The following is a 17,026-nucleotide window of genomic DNA, read 5'->3' on the forward strand; positions in this document are numbered from 1 at the left end:
GACAGCTTTTCCGAGAAAGAACATGAGTTTGAAGCTTGCTGAATCCTGGAGAGCTCTGGAAGTCTTTTCTAAAATTACTTTCAGGAAGTTTCAAAAATCAACGAGGTAGTCATTGAGATTTTTAAAAACCAACACTGTTGAGCTATAATTTGCACATAACAAAATATACCCATTTCAAGTGTACAATTAGATACGTTTTGACAAATGTATATCTTGTCAAATATATCATATATTTATGTGATTTTATATAGAAAACCACACAAGCCTTGCAGGTAGAGCTGGACCTTCCATTTTCTACATTTTCGACACAACTTAGAGTTGCATCTTAAATGTTAGGTCACAATGTAAAAAGGCAACGCATCGTGCAGTCTCCTGGAATCCATGTGAGCTCGTGAGGAGAGGAGTTACGAGGTTCTGAGCCGGCACCACTAGGTGACAGCTTAGAGGGTCTGCTGCGTCCCCGCCTGCCACCTGCTGCTGTTCCTGGCTTACGTCGAGGGCTGATTTTCCTGGGCCCCAAATCAGGCCGAAAGGATGGCTTTGGAGATGTGTTAATATCTTGATGCCACGCACTTCACCACGTGAAAAATGAAAACGTTCTGAAAGTTACAGGCACGCCTTTTAAAATAGTTCAAGGACAGTAAACAGAGGGTCACGACTGATGGAGCAATGGCGTGTATGAGTGAAAGAGGAAGCAGAAAAGTCAAAATACAAGAAGCTGCGTTAACAAGAAAGGAGAAGTCGGTCACCTCAGAACAGATCCTATAGGCGATCTCCCACGTCACTTCTGAAGTAGCCCATGGATAATAAACACAGAATTCTGTTCCTAGGAGCCATCTTATTTGCATATCATTGGATAAGTTGGGGATACATTTACATAAATCATCAACTTATCCAATAGTATGCAAATAAGATGGCCATTAGAAGCAAAATTGTGTCCGTGTTACAGAAAAGACGTAACATGTTTTGTACATAAAACAGAAGGTACAGGATATATTTACATAAATAGGCTGCACAATTGAAGGAACGCCACAGCACGGAGGTGAGGCCGGGTGCGAGTCTGGTCCCTTTTAGGCTGGTTATAACTGGCCTCTCAGCCTGCTACCAGCCCAGCTCCTCAGGCCGAATGAGGGAGGAGAGCCAGTGACCCGCCACCATCCACCACCCGTTCCCAACACACCTGCAGTCACTCTGGACCGCGGTCCTCATGATCATCACGCAGTCTGGATGGTATGGACTCATCACTGAGCTACTGGGGCCAAATAATCCTCCGGCTCCTTTCCTGTCCCCTGGCGGGGGAGTGGGATGTTGGGAAAAACTATCATTTTCACAAAACTGGACTGCTTACAGGCTAAAATAATTTAATGTAATCGATAACATGCAAACATACAAGAAGTACCAAACACTGACCTCATGTGTGTCTTGTGGTTTCCGTGATATTGTGAGTAACAAAGTAACCCAATGGACTCTGCAAACTGGCTACCTGGACGTAATCGCCCGAAACTTCTAAAAAGTTGACAGGAACACAGACTGTGATCCAGGCCAGCCTGAAAAAATCAATTAAATGGAGACTTGGAAACACCACGGCCGCGTGTCAACTAAGCCGACAGTGACAGGGACCCGCACCCACGTCGAGATTGATTCTGACGTTTTCATTCAAAGACGCGCCCATCCCGGGAGGGCGAGCACTCTGGCCTCTCCCCTCTGCGAGAATAAAGAAACTTCTCAGTTCTCAGCGGGAGACGTGAGGGGAGTGGACAAACTTTGATCTCCCCCCACGGAGGCCACCGAGGCCCTGCAATCGGGGTCCCCTGCCAAAGAACATTCCTCGCCCCTGTTTTGGCATGTGGGGTCACTCACCTCCAAGGAGGCTTCCTGACACACCTCTGCAGGCCAGCAGGCCGGCAGCACGATGCCAAGCCCTTCTGGAGGTGTGGGGAGCGGTCCCTTTGGCCTGTCCCTAGAAATGGTGCCCTCACTGATGCATTTTATTTGAAACCAGTTCTTCTAGCCTGAGATTTGTGCCCTGTACACTTGCGCCTACAAGTCGGTCGATCGGCCAGGGACTCGCTGGCGCTCGTGCCAAGCTGTCTTCTCCTCTGACCCAGCGTCCCGCCCCCGCTTCACACAGCGCCCCCCAAGCCAGGCCCCACCTCTGCCCTCATCTTCCCTCGCGGGCAGGATCCTGTGCGCCCCGGAGCCCAGCGCCGTGTGAGCTCAGGAAGGTGTGCAGAAGAAATGAACGCTGCGTCCCTGCCTGGGAACCAGGTTTCAGAGACATGCGAGGAGGGGCAGGAAAATTCTGGTTTCTGGCCTGGAGATCCAGGTTCCTACCCGCAGCACAGGAAAGGCTAAATTCACTGAACATCAACAATCCTTCGTAGCCCCATCAGGGACGCAAGGTCACAGGGCCAGCAGTGCAAAGGCAGACAAACGGAAGCTGAAAGCAATTAAGTGATTTGGGGACAACGGAACGGTGTGTCGAGGGCAAGCGTGCGGGCGGGGGCCACAGGCCCTCAGCTGCGGCCAGCAGGCAGGGCCGCTCCTCGCCCAGGATGGGGGGCTTCCAGTGACAGCGTCTCCGCCAGCATCTCGGGAGAACCAGCACTGCGGTGCAGATTCCCGCGCACAGTCCATACGGAAAGATTCACGCTCTTTCAGAAATTTCAGATCCCCCACGAGTGTGAGCTTTAACACTCTCACCAGTGTCTGGGAATGTCTTAGACAAAGCTGTGTACCTAAAAGCAAACACACAGACAATCAACAAAATGTATCCTTTACAGAAATAATATAAATAAACATGAATAGACAGAAAAGAGCTCACACCCCTCGCTTTGTCATATCTATGGGTTCACATGCAAGGAGGCTTCCCCTGGGGTCCCCCAACATTATTTGTCGCCTTTTACGTCATATTATATTGTCCACAAAACCAGCCCAATCAACAATTTTCCATCCTTTGTAAGTATGAGAAAAAACATGACTTATTCTATAAAACTTATTTCCAGGAGGAAATACTATCAGAATCTTGATTCATACATAAATATTTACCATTAATGAAGTGTTTACATGTCTGTGTTTATAAATGCACACAGCACCATGAATTTATAGACCTATTTGCATCATCTTTACATATTTATACAATTTGTACATTAAAGAGAGAGGGAAAGAAAAGATAGAAAAAAGTATATATTGAGTTCTAATTTAAGAGCTAATCTCCTGATTTATAATTTATTTTAAGTAAATATAATTTTAAAATAAGTTTTGTCCCCTCCATAAGTAAACTTCATGATCAGAGTGTTGAGTAAGGCTGTACTGGTGGTGATTCACTGTGAATCCTTCATTACAAGACACTTGTGAAAAATAAAAAGGCCTAGGTGAGAGCAGGCACACCCCGAGACTGCCTCCCTCGCCGGGCGCCCCGCCCTCGCGCCGGCCTCCTGCCGCAGCGCGTTTTCACCTCGTGAGGAAGAATAACTTACTCAGTGTGGCGCGAATGCTCTCGTAGGACACGAGTCCGTCTGAATATTCCAGAAAAGGCAGACGCACAGAGACACTGCATCCGTCTTCCGGACACGGATTCGCCCTGTCGCAGTGCGTGGCTTGTTGCGATCGCAGCCAGCGCTTCCTGCCCTGGATTCAGACGGTTTCCCCCCGACTCCGGGCGCATCTCCTCATCGGTTCACTCTGGCTGATGAAGTGCCCCGAATGAGTGAATTTTGCTATTAACTCGTCTAAGAAACAATTTTTCTTTCCTCAGCTGTATTGGTAACACTACTTGCAAAAGCTCTGACACGCTTCCCCGCCTCTGTCAGTGGCACAGACTAGGCGCTCTTTGCCACGGTCCCAGCCAGGGGCTCGGGGCACGGGAGCAGCGGCCCTGGCTCTCTGCCCCGCACCGGACTGCCCGCGCGTGTGGGCAGCGTGGCTTTGCCGGCGTGGCGATGCCCTCTGTCCATCTGTCACTGTCTTGTGTCCTTCCTCTGAGACTCGGCATCCTCGTCCCGTGGCCCCATCGCTCCTGTCTTGAGTCTCGCTCACTCTGCGTGACTCAAAGTTTCCAGAGAAGTGGGAACACGGAGTTACCCAGTCACTAGTCTTGATGCCAAAGTCGTGGCTTTCCTGAAGAAATCTGACCCTCTCAGCTTTGGTGGCTCTGATAGCTCTTGTCCCCGGTGTCAATCTGACTCGCTCCTAAGAGCTAGTCTTTTGCCCACCATGGTACCTTGAAATTTCAGGGCGAAAAAAAAAAGCACTGTGTGACAAATCAGCCTGTGTGCTCCCAAAAGTTTTCTGAGTGAGAGCTTTACTGCAAATTTATGCGTATGTATAAAATATGAATATTTAAAATGTAATTAAAAGATTTAAATCTATTTTAATGCTAAAGGAAGACAAACAGCAATGCCCGTCTGAGTCATCCAGGCTCTTAGAAGGGTGGTTGGTGGGTATAATTCATTAATATTGAGAGCAAACTTGAGACCCCTCATTGGTTCTTGGGGAGACCCATTGAGGCGATGCTGCAAAGTGAGGGGTGAGAGCTGGGCCTCCACCTGGCCCTGGAGCTGGTGATGGCAGGGCAGGAGGTCCACGCCAGGGACAGGAGAGCTGGTGGCCGCAGGACCTGTGCTGTCGGGCGCGAGGCCCCAGAGAAAAGGCCTGAACTCTGTGGACAGGGGTGGAGTGAGAGGGTTCCAGGGGTGGAGTGGTAGCTTTCTTGTCCCCATGCAGGTCCTGGTCCAGGACAGCATCTGTCATCCTCAGCACTGCCTACATTTCCGGCAGGACATTTCTTTGCAGTGGGGCCTGTTCTGTGCTTCGAAGGAGGTTAACAGCAGCCCTGGCCTCCACCTCTGAGCTGCCCGGAGCAGCCCCTCCCCAGCTGTAATCACCAGGAATGCTCTCAGATATTGCCAATAGCCCCATGGGGGGCAGAGCAGCCCCCAGTTGGGACCATGGATCCGGGAAGACACAAGAACCGCTAGTTTGTCTCCATCACCTATCTGGACATTTTATAGGGTCAGGGGGTGGAGGATTTCTCTTCCTGGAGGACCTTAGACATAGCCGAACGTCTGCACGTGGCCCACCAACTGCCCTGAGCACAGAGCAGCAGTGACACCGCACGGCTTCTGAGTTCTGACTTCTGTCTTGAAAAGGAAAGGAAATCATTTGCCCCTTGCGTTGAGGTGAAAGATAAACATTTGTCTAACTTGGGCTTTCTCACACTCTTCCTACCAGGAAATATTCAACTCGCTCAGTTTTTATCTCAGTTATCACAGAAGAGGAGGCATATTTCAAGACCACCATGGATCTGAGAAAGTCTCTTCCACATGCATCCCCACGTGGATTCTCGGTGGATGCAAATGACTTTATTTATGTGTTATCTCGTAGAGGGTTAGAGGTTCAGAGGACACCCAACCCACAAGCCGTCAGGGAAAGACAGTAAAAAAAATCACCAAATCTGGAGAACCACAGACGTGTGCCCCTGCTGTGCCCGGCTCTGCCCTGGGCCGTGTTCTACACACTCTGCACATTTAATCTCCCCCAAAACCCCATGTCATTGTTCCCCATTTTACCAATTTACCAATTCCATGGACAAGGCGCTATTTTCTGGTGTTATAAAGAACTTTGAGAAATCAATCAGAAAAACATGCAAAGTTTACCAGCCAAAAAAAAGCTAAAGATATGAATTTTAGAGTTCACAGAAAAAAAAAATACTGAAAGTTCAATAGATCCCTAAACAAAAGACTCAATTTGACTCATTATTAAAAAATGCAGATCAAATAACATTTAGATACCCGTTTTCCACTTGACAAATAATTTAAAAAAACAATGAAAAATTTTAAAACTCCTGTCATCAACCAGAGTATAAAACACGTCCTCTCCTGTGATACAGAGCTTCCAGGGGAGACAATTTGGTAACAGGGGGCGCATTTTAATTATACCAACTTGCTGGCGGTGAAATTCTACTGTTAGAAATTTGCCCTGAAGTCACATAAAAACCAGTAAGCATGATTCACAGCAGCTTTGAAAAAACAAAACAAAACTGGAAACAGCTAAAAATGTCTATTATCACAGGAATGGCAGGATAAATTAAGGTGTGGGCAGACACCAGGGAGGTGCTGGAAAGATAGGGACGCCGGGTGCATGGGAGCCGGAGGGAAAGTCCCCGGTGAGCCCTTACCTGCTACTCAACAGGGAGGGTGCGTCCCCGCTGCGGTGACAGGAGAGCGAGGTGCCAGGTGTGGATACAGTTTCTCTGGAGAGAAACTGTCCAAGAGCGATTATCCAGGAGAGAGGGGAGACTCTCTGAACTATTTGACTTTGATCATGTGGATTTAGTTCTTTCACTTTAAAAACGAGTTAATTAAAAAAAGGCAAATCAAACCAAATGAAGAGTGAAGGGAGCTGATGGCTCATTGATGGATGAAGACAGCCTCACACCATGTTTCCAAAGTGGTTCCGTAAGGAACACCAACAGCGTCAGCGAAGGTGTCCTGCTCACGGGGATCAAGGCGGGATGTCTGGGGTTTGGTGCCAGGGCCCTGCAGCAAAGGAAAACTTGGCCCTGTCCGCACCCAGTAAAGGATCGCAGCGTCGCGGGCTGCAGCCCTCGCACACGGGACGTGCCGCTTTCCCACACCAAGCAAATGCCCAAGGGCTGGAAAGACAGCCGGGGCCTCGTGTCTGTCACCTGCAGGGAGGATGCAGTGGGTTATTAACAGGAAGGCGAGGTCACTGCTCAACCCCTGTGGGCGACCACGTCGGTATTTAGTGATGTTTATCTGAACAGGTGCCTTTGCGAGGCTCAAAGCTCCCACGTGATCTCGTCTACACCTGGGGCCGTGCAAATCTGACCCTACATATAGGATCCTGTCTTCCGAGCTGGCCGGTCCGTCACTTCAAAGGCTGTGTTGCTGTAAAGCCCCGAATTGCTGTTTCCACCAGAAGGGTGGAGCAGACGGCCACCCAACCGGAGAGCCAGGCGCTTCTGTTTCTCTGTGTTAAAATTAACTTTAAATTACACATTGATTCCAGTTCTATGAAATTTAGCAAACAGTGCATTCCATTTAAATAAATTATAATAATCAAGCTCCAGTGTTTGTATTAAAGCTTTTTACTGCATGATTTGACTGAATACTGTAAAAACCTCATTAATTTGTATGCCACTAATTTGTAATTTGTGATAAAGGACAAACGTGGGGGGTGGGGAAGAAGGGAGGACCCAGATTGAAGTTTTTTTTTTTTTTGCACTGCAAATCTTTTTCATGAACGTGCAAGTCAGTACTGTAAACAAGGTTGCAGGGGGTCTGATCTGAAATACTTAAGAAAATAAACTTTTCAAATACCTTTTAGAAGCATCATTTACATGCATACAATTTATATGCTAATTACAAATCATTCCGGTCTATTCACTGAAGTAATTCCCTTGAGAACCTCAGCTGGGTTTTTTTCTCTTTCTTTCTTTCTCTATTTTTGTTTTCTTTTTTGGCCTGGGTTAAGTTACTCTTAGACTTGAAAGTTACAAAATGTGTGTCGCCAACATGCTTTATAATTTAAATGGGCTTTGTCTAATTAATTTAAATTAATAAAATTGCACTGCAGTTTCTGTCACTTTGTTCTCTTGCAGCCCGAAGTGATTCTGAGGTGCTGAGAAAGCGCTCCTCCCTAGGACAGAATCCCTGACGGAGGCGGTGGGGCTGCTTGACTCGGCGTGGGGGTGGGGAGGTGCGAGGGCGGGAGGCTCAGGCTCCAGGACTCCATCACCAGCCTGGAAACAGAAGTCGATTTTACGAGCAATTTTCGCGTGTAAGGGCTGGGGGTGTGTGTGTGCACTCGGGAAAGAGCAGTCACCCCGTATCGCCCCATCCCTAAGCTGAGGAGCCCGAATAGGCTCAATAAATATTAATACATATTTTGTACAAATAGTCAACTTGTAATCTTGGTGCTAGTTTTCAGCTCCCAAATCACTTACCATCTGAAGTTTCAATCCATTTTCAAATCAAGGACTTTCTCTCAGACTCAGGGCTAGGATGATCCTTGTGCCGGGGGAAAAAAAAAAGAAAGAAAGAAAAGAAAAGAAAAAGAAAGAAATCAAGTATGTGGGCCATAACTGCACAGACAAATAGGTATTTTTTCCGAATAGTGACAGAACAACAGGAATGCGCGTCTGTGCTGCCTCTGGCCGCCCTGCCCCGGGCTGGCCTCTCAGGGCTCAGAAGGCCAGTGCTGGGGAGGGGGGTGCGTGGGGCAGAGGAGCCTCAGGCTGGCTCAGCAGTGGACCCCCGCAGGACGCCACCCCAGGTCACCCGCTCTTCTTCGCCCGTGCGCTGCCTTTGCTCGCTGGGCTGCGGGCAAAGTTAGGCCCAACGACCAGCCCCACTTCAGGTGCATAAGCCACACACTGCGTCCCTCGGACACACCTTCGGGTGGTGGTGTGATTAAGCCCAGGGACGCTCGCCGGGGAGGGGCTGGGGTTCACGGCGCGCAGCAGATGTCTTGGAATTTCAGCCTTACGCAACATAATTATTCTTATGTGAAATATAATTAATGAAGAAAATGCCTCAGATGTGTGGGCAAGGCAGGCAAACGTGAGCATCCTTTATTGTGCCTTCAAGGTTAGAATTATTACAGCACTTATCATTTTATTATAATTACCCATAATGAGACTCCACACATGTGATGTAGTCGACATGCTCTTCACAATAGAAGTTTTCAAAATGCCTCATTAAGTATTTTAGTATATATTTACGTGATTTTTCACTCCGCCTCCCAGTTTTGGTGGCAACACAGCCCATGTAAAGGCATATGTACATATCTTAATAAAAAATACTACCATTAAAGATCATAAAATGATTACAATGAATAGATATTAAGCTGTCACAGCTGTATAAGCCGTTCCCGATATGTACCCTGTGCCGAATTGCTTTATGGCCGATCATAAACCTATTAAACCGCTGGTAATAAAGGATTGTAATTAGCGATAAACCTTGTTGCTTAGTGAGCCAAGACAGTCATCCTTACTTGGGATTTTATTGAAAGTAATCAAGACGAACCTTCAGCAATGTCAAATAGCAGTGGGCGCAAGGCTGTGCTTCCACCAGGGGCAGTGACATTGAGCCTCTCCCGGGTTTCCCCTTGGCTTTATTTTGCTGGCCGAGGAGGAGTTTTTGGTGTGTTTCCCTTTGTGCTGTTTTATTTTGCTTGTAAACATGAGATGCTGGGGTGGGGGTGGGGGTGGGGAACATTCCAAGCCAGAGGTGAGCTGGCAGACGGACCCCTTGGACCCCTCCTGCATTCAGAGCAGCATGGCCCTGCTGTGCTGGCTCCGGGGTTCCAAGCTGACCCTGCAGGATGCAACCCTGGCTCGGTTCTGCCTCCTGCAGCCAGGACATCCTCTGCCCAGGGGCATCCTCAGAGCTGGGCTGCCCTGCCCAGAGACAAAGAACAGAACAAAACAAGTGACCTTTTTGGCTATCACATCAATTAACTTTTCTCCCAGCCATCCCTCGGTGAACACTGAAAGTGGACTTCGCTTCCAAGGGCACAAAGTCTCCGTGCCAGCCCCCTGCACCGCCTGGGCCTCCAGCATGCGTGCCCCCGCCTCCCGGGGCGCGCCCTTGCGCGTGCGCCTGGACAGTTGCTTCTGGATGTTGCCTTGGGAAGGATGACACTCCGGCTCTCTTGCTGTAACTTCCCCAAGTTTTCGCTTCAAGATTCTGGGTGGGGCAGCTTTATCAGGAGCTGTGAGCCTGGAAGACGTCTTTGCAAAGCACCGGGAAGGAAGGGGGCACCTCCGTACCAGAAGGCAGAGAGCTGGCTGCGTCCCAGGACCGGGCAGGCAAGAAGAGCCACGCTCACCCAGGCCTGGAGGCCAGCTTCTCAGCCTGCAGCCTCTGGCTTCACCGAAAGCCAGCTACGAGGGATGGCGCATCTGAGAGGCCTTCCCGAAATTCCTAAACTGGAGGCCTGGAGCTTAAGTGGCAAACAGTGATCCCACCCTCCGATGCACACCTGAGGGACCGAGATGCACCAGGGACCAGGAAGAGGGCCCCTCAGCTCCCTGTGTCCTCCCGGGACCCGGCTGTGACAGCCCGGGTGGAGCTTTAGGGAACCGCTGGCAACCAGTAACGGACTGCGGTCAGTGGAAACTAGGTGTCTCGGTGGATCACAAAGATTGGGCTGAAAAAAGCCAACAATAACCTAAAAACCTGCTGGAGGACACTGGGGTGGGAGCGGGGAGAGGTCAGGGTGCCACCTGCGCTCCTCATGGACTGTCACCAGTCCAGCACCAGATCTAATCTCAAGCCTTTGTCTGGGGACTTCGAGGGCCCTGCACACCGAGGCCAGGAGCCAGGGGGACAGGTCTGTTGAGCAGGTACAAAGCTGAGACGCTGCGTAATTAACCCCCCATCAAATAGAAGAGCTGAGGCCGTACAGGAGGCATCAGTGGGCACCCGGGCAGACGGCAGTGTTTACCTGCAAGTGTGTCTAGATTCTCCTTTAGACCTGGGAAGGGAGGGGGGCAGGGCCGGAGAGATCCCTTTATGAACGGAGGATCCTGACTCTAATTCCACCTGACCGCGAGGGTGGCGGTGCTGCTTCATTCCCGCTGTGCTGGCTCAGGGGCGCGTTAGTGTCGCCTCCGGGAAATTACACAATGGAATTAAAATGCATCCTTGCTCCCTCGAAGGTCAGTGTGGCCGTGTAATCTCCCATCACTCGTGATCTCCGTGGAATCAGGGGCACCGGAGGCGGACGGCTTTTGCCAGCAAATCAGAAAGGCTGCCGGTCTGTTTCATGTTTTTATCGTAAATGTATCCGGAGTTGTAGGGCTAAATACGAAAGCTGCAGCAGTTGGTCAGGTTTTAAGCCACCAGAAGCAAGTTAAGCTGCGGCGTCAGCTGGCCGAGATACCAGGCGTAAGCTGACAAGTAATTAAAGCGGCATATCTGTAACAACTGTCATCTCTTATTTCTGTGCAACTTGGATGTAAACCAAAGGCAAGGAAGCTACGGGGAAGAGACAAGATGAGAGAATGAGCGGGCCTTGGTCGCGGAGGGCTGCAGCCGTGGGGCCGCCCCACGGGCTGGGTCAGCAGAGCTGGGCACGCGGAGGCTGGGGGCTCAGGTCCGAAGGGGCGGGGCCGCCTTCACCACTGCCGCGGGGATAGGGGCGTCAGGTCAGGGCTGAGTCTGCGCTCGGCAGTCCCGGGGAAGCCGAGTGTGGAATGCGTCCCGACCCTCCGCAGTGGCCGTCCAAGCGCCGGGCAGCAAGGTTGCTGCGCTGCCCGGGGTGGCCCCGGGGGTGGGACACAGCACCCCGCCCCAGGCCGCTCCTGGGGCTGATGCTTCATCACTCGTGGTCCGAACAAAACCTCTCCCCTTCTCCTGCTGGCTTCCTCAGCCCAGACCATCCCCCCGGCCCCGCACAGCGCACACTCCGGACGGATCGTGTTCTGCATGGGGCTGGCTTGTACCCCCAGCTATCGGGGCAGGGCTGGGAGTTCTCAGGGCTTCTAAGTGACCCGGAAACAATGTCAAGTGGTGACCCTCCCACCTTCTGGGGTTGGAGGCTGAAATTCAAGGAACACTCTGCCGATCAGGGTCTGAGCGCCTCTTTGTGTCCGGACCTCATTTGCTTGATGCATTTGAAAATAATGTAGTGGGCACCCTTCAGCCTGCATGAGGCGGCTCCAGGCTTTCTGAGATAAGCCGGCCATCCTCAGCCTCTGCCTTTCGGCCTCTATCAATGATGAGAGGAATGGGTTAGGTCAAGAGCCTGGCTCTCAGGGCCCGAGGACTCAAGGCGCAGGTTCTGTTCACAAGCACACCATGGCATCCTCCGTCCTGACCAGCCTGACACCCTGAGAAGGAAGAAAAAGTCCTGTGGAGCAGGTCAGACCTGAGGCATCCCTGTGCGCGGTGAGTCTGGAGATTTCTCTGTGAACGCCTTAAGCATTTAAGATGATCTGTTTATTCTCCCTGAAGACTGTCTGAGCCGCCCCCAAGCCCTCCCAGACGGCGCACTTGTTAGGCCTCTAGCTGCCAGGAAGCGCTGACACTTCTCTCCCACAGCCTCTTCCTCTCTCCTGGTCTCTTCCGTCCCAGTGGACTCGGAGCGTTCTTAACTTCCAAGGAGTCAAACTTGGGATGACTTGACAATCTTGGGAAAACAGACCCCGATCCAAGGCCTCCGCACACATTCTGTTTATTTTTCTCCTAATGAAAAGTGTGACAAGCAAATAATTAAACTGAAAAGCCAGCATAAATCAGAGTCTCCAGCTCCGGACAGACCGCCTTGTGAGGACCGCAGTGCAGAAGCGGTGCTGGGGAGAGTGCTCACTCCGGTCGTTAGTTATCTGGCTCGGCCGGTCGGTGGTTCTTCTGCAAGACGATTTATCCCGTTTCATCGAACAGAATGTTTGATGTGCCTCGGCGTAGCAAATGATTCATGTTGGGTTATTTCAGTGAGCTCCCCCTCTTCGGTCTCAGGAGAGTAATCCCTGGGCTTCTCCACGTTATGAGCGTCACCTCCACAACAGCGAGAGAGGAGTGACCAGCCCCGGTACGTTGCCTTTTGAACAAGTCGATGCAGACAGAAGTAAATGACAGTTAATTACAAATTACATTCTGGCTGGGGCTGAGCTGGCCTCTCGCCTGAATAATGATCAGGCCCTCCGGCGCTCACCTGCCTGCAAACGGCGGTGCAGAGACACAGGCTGGGGTGCTATCCACGTTTCAAAACAAGCTGCTTAACACAGAAGCTTATTGGATTACAGAGATTTAGGAAAAAGCATGCAGATCTCTCGCGGCAACTGCAGGATGAGGCCGGAGGGTGCTCACCGGACACCCGCGAGGGTCGGGGCAGGAAGTGGCCCCTCCTTTGCCGACTTGGAGAACTTGTCCCAAGTCAAGGAGGCCAGTGGTGCAGCTGATCGAGAGCAGCAGATATTCGACACTACATTAGACTCATAGTCAAAAGAATGCAATAATGCACTTAGGAAGAGTGTGTCATTTTTTTCAATCAGAAGGATTTTTACGAGCATCAGTGGACACTCTGATTTACTGCTGGTTTTTTTTCAGTTTAAACAGTAAATTAATGTATTACATTTCAGTCAAATTTTAACTTAACTACGTTTGCAAAAATAAGACAATGTTGAAAATAATTAATGCCAGCTTTCGTGCATTGAAAAGACCTTGGCTTTTGTAATTCACTAAAGCAATTTCTATTCATTTAGTTGAGCTAAATGCTTATTGTTAAAGACAAAAGCCCCAGCAGTTTGACACTGAGCTCATTATGTATGTTAGAAACACTGCAATCCAAGGCCACACCACATGCAACAAAGCTGGAGACTTGGGGAGGGGGAGGTTCCAGGGATTAAAATGCAGACCACACTGTTCTCCTCAATAACTTTCCATTTAGACCTGATTAAAACTTCAAAACAAAGCTGGTTAGAATGGTTTTGGTTGTTGTAGCTAAGTGATGGGGGCATTAAACTCTGGGAAGCTTAGTGGGCCCAGCTCTCGAGACCTCCAGCAGCAGCGGGGCCTTAACTCCCAGCTGATCCTCAGAATTGTCAAAAATAGTAAAGGAAGTGTGGGTAAATACTTACAGAACCATCCTATGTAGACACAGTGAGTCTAGGAGGTAAATTCACCTCCTTCCCTTCAATGCACTGACAAAGGGTGAGGGGAAAATTTCTTGTGTAACATCACCTACTTTGCCTGGAGGGGCTCCCTCGTGGCCTTTTAGCACTGATCCCAGACTCTCACCTGGGCCATCCTGCTTGACCAAGGAGAGCCTCGTCATGCAAGCCAGAAAAGAAATCCCGGTCTCCTGTGAGGAATAAGATACCACGGTTACACTCTGCAGTCTTGTGCGGGGAACAGGTCACGATTACCCTCCACATTAAGGAGACAGATTACTGTCTTCCATGAGCAGAAAGTTGCATTAGATGAGACAGACAGTTGGCACTGAGCTTCTGCAAGATCAAAGTTAGAGTGGGTTCTGCTGAGATAGCTTTAATGTTTTTTCCAGCTCATTCAGAAGAGCCTGTGGCAGGTGCCATCAGGAGACAGAACAAATGAAGCAACGGAGGGGACCATCCTGAGTGCGTGTTTGGGAGCACATGTAAGATTCCCCAAGAATTTTTATTTTCACGGCGGCAAAATTTGAAAGTTGCTTTTTGGAAAATGTTGGCAGGTGTCTTGAAAATGGGCAAATGAAATATTTCCAACCCAAAGGAGTGAAATGTGTTTATCTGAGGGGATCGCAGGGCTTGGTCCAAGAAAGACGTCTGCTTAGACCCAGCCGGAAGAGACACCCATGGGAGCCCTTGCCCTGAAGTCAGAGGGAATAACAGCCGCCTTCCTGGAGAGGGCAGAGCGGCCGTCTTGGCGGCGGTGGAGTGACGCTGACTGCACCGACAGTGACAGAGGCAATCCATCATGTCATCAGCTGGTGAGGGACGCCGGGCGATGCGCTGCGAGGGGGACACTTAACCCCTGCAAGCCTCGGTCTCCCGCTGCGCCTCACACAACCTCTGTCATGTACGAGGTCCCAGCAGAGTGACAGTAGGTCCACGAGGGCCCACAATCTGCCATCACGACGCGCGCCAGGCTGCCTCTGACACCATGAAACCGGATCACGACGAGCCCGTGAGACAGGGCCTTCGTTACGTGCCGTGTAAAGACATTTGAAAGGTCTTGGGCGAGGCCGTGGTTTCTTGCCAGGCCGAGACGGCTGGGCAGCTGACGCCGCCGTCAACTGGGCCCGGGGCTCTCCAGGCTGGAATCGGGCTGGACGCGGCTTCTGCAGCCGCATCTGCCTCGCAGGATGCAGCTTCCAGACACCTGCAGTCAGCACGTGTTGCTGAAAAATCAGCCCCTGCCCCCGGGATTTTGGGCAACACACACATGTGTTGCATTCTCATCTGTATTATTATGGAGATGCATCTACGTGTTGACCAATTTTGTAGATATTTTATTTTTATCTGCAGTAGACAAATAGTACTACACCAGGCATGGGAAGTGCTTTTGGGTGCTACGTAGCATTTTATCATGTCATCTAGAAAAACCTAAGCCATGGGGAAGGCAGCCGTCACAACATGTGTGAGTGAGTGACATTGGGGATGTTATTTCGAACTCCTAAGATTGCAGGCACCTGGCTGTGACCCCCACTGACACACACACGTTATAAACATGAAATAAACAAGTTTCTCTTCTCCCTTCTTCTAAATTGTGTGTGTGTGTGTGTGTGTGTGTTTTAATAATTTCTTCCTGCTCTTTTGTTAAATTATAGCAAGCTTTTCTTGGGTTAAGATTAAGAAAAGGAAAAAACTGTCTAGTTGAATAGTAATATGTTCTTTCATGTATATGCAAGAAGAGGATCTTTTCACACCTTGGTGAAATTAGCATATATTTAAATACTAATGAGTTGCCAGTGACTGGTTAGGAATATCAAGAGTGACCTGCACAGTTACAGGACCCTAGGAAACAGTTCTAATAGGAGAGACACCTGACAGGACAGGACTGAGGCAGGGTTTCATTTCACAAGATGCTGTACCGGGTCCCAGGCAGCATGAAGGTGGCAAAGGATGTAAGTCTTCCTCGGGATAAAGGTGTCTCCACTGAGACCACGGGGCCAGGTGAGAAGGAAGAGCAGCCCTGGGCATGAGCTGGCTTCCTGCTACTTTGGGCGCCCACTGGGCTTGTGGAAGGGTTTTCCCACCTCCATTTTGCTTGCAGAAGACCCATTCCACCCATTCCACTAGAATAATGACATCTGTGCATGATGTCTCACTGCATGGAAAGTTAAAGTTTAATTTAAAGATACACTAGAAGAAGAATTTTTTTAATGTTCTGCTTCCCTGAGGTGTTGGAGATAACCTGATTTTCTCAGAGAAATGTGTTGCATCACTGGCCTTGATCTAACATCCCCACATCCATGTCCTGATCCCACGGGGACCTGGCAGTGGGACCTGGACCCACAGTGGAACCTGACTGGGCCTCACGTGTCCATCTGCCAAGGCAGATCGTGGGCAACACTGCCGTGACGTCTCCCAGCTACGACCACCAAAGACCTTCTGCTCAGCTCCTTGTCTCCTTTTCCTAGTGGAAGTTTCATGCCACCCAAAGCAATGATCTACTTTTATTATTTCTAAGTTTAAAAATTGAATGAATTCTTAAATATTTGGACATATAAGTTCAGAAATAGTATTTAAAACCCTACACTTGAAAGAAAAAATTAAAATTAGACCAAAAAATACTTTTTGAAAAAGTAATTGTCATCAAAGACAATGGTAATTATTTTTCATTTTTTCAAAATGTCTTTAAATGCATCTGTGGTTTGCAGTGTATCGTCATGTGCTCACTTATTCCGTTTCTTTAAAGTTCACACGATATCTGCGATCAGGCCGTATGTGCACAGGTATAGGATTTATAAAAACAGTAAAAGAGGGTGAAGTATTTTTTTCCATAGTTGAAAGTGTAAGTAAATTACAAATCTATAAAAATTATAACTATAAATAAATTATAAAACCCTGTCTACTCACAGAAACATACGTCAGGAATCCTCATGGAGCACACGGGGTACCTGCCCCACCAGGGCGTCGTGCAGACATCACTTGCTTCACACAGACCTGGACGGGCGCTCTGGGTTGCGCATTACACTGCGATCCTAGCTGTGGGCGGGGTGCTGCTGGGACCCAGAGTGGTTTCAGACCCAGGTCTCCACTTGTGCTCCTTGAGAAATAGCCAGGTTCTTTGGTGGGGAGGGGCTGGGCGGGCAGGAGAGAGGGAAGGTTCTCTGCCAGCACATGGTAAAGTCAGTTCCATGTTTCCTACTTTCCCCCGGTTGGATTCTGCTGTTTGTTGAAATGCAGGAGCAACTCGGTAATAATGTTGGAGGGAAATCTCCACTGCCGACAGTGTGTTCTGAAAGTCCAGTGTTCACTGGACCAAATAGCCAGAGGGAAGAGATGGTGCAGGGAAAACCCACAGTGCATCTCAACTCAGAAGAGCCAGAGGCG

The 17,026-nt window shown here is 49.6% G+C and overlaps 1 long non-coding RNA gene across 1 annotated transcript; it reads right to left on the reverse strand.

Moving 5' to 3' along the window:
* Window positions 1–2,231: 2,231 nt before the first annotated feature.
* LOC140690104 (uncharacterized) lies at window positions 2,232–8,334 on the reverse strand. Its single transcript, XR_012065282.1, has 3 exons — window positions 7,970–8,334; window positions 3,480–4,222; window positions 2,232–2,738 (listed from the first exon to the last, which is right to left on the reverse strand). It is a non-coding gene; the product is annotated as an uncharacterized lncRNA (long non-coding RNA).
* Window positions 8,335–17,026: the final 8,692 nt, after the last annotated feature.

This window comes from Vicugna pacos, chromosome 3 (genome assembly GCF_048564905.1).
Source record: "Vicugna pacos chromosome 3, VicPac4, whole genome shotgun sequence".
In the NCBI taxonomy this organism is placed as follows: Eukaryota; Metazoa; Chordata; class Mammalia; order Artiodactyla; family Camelidae; genus Vicugna; species Vicugna pacos.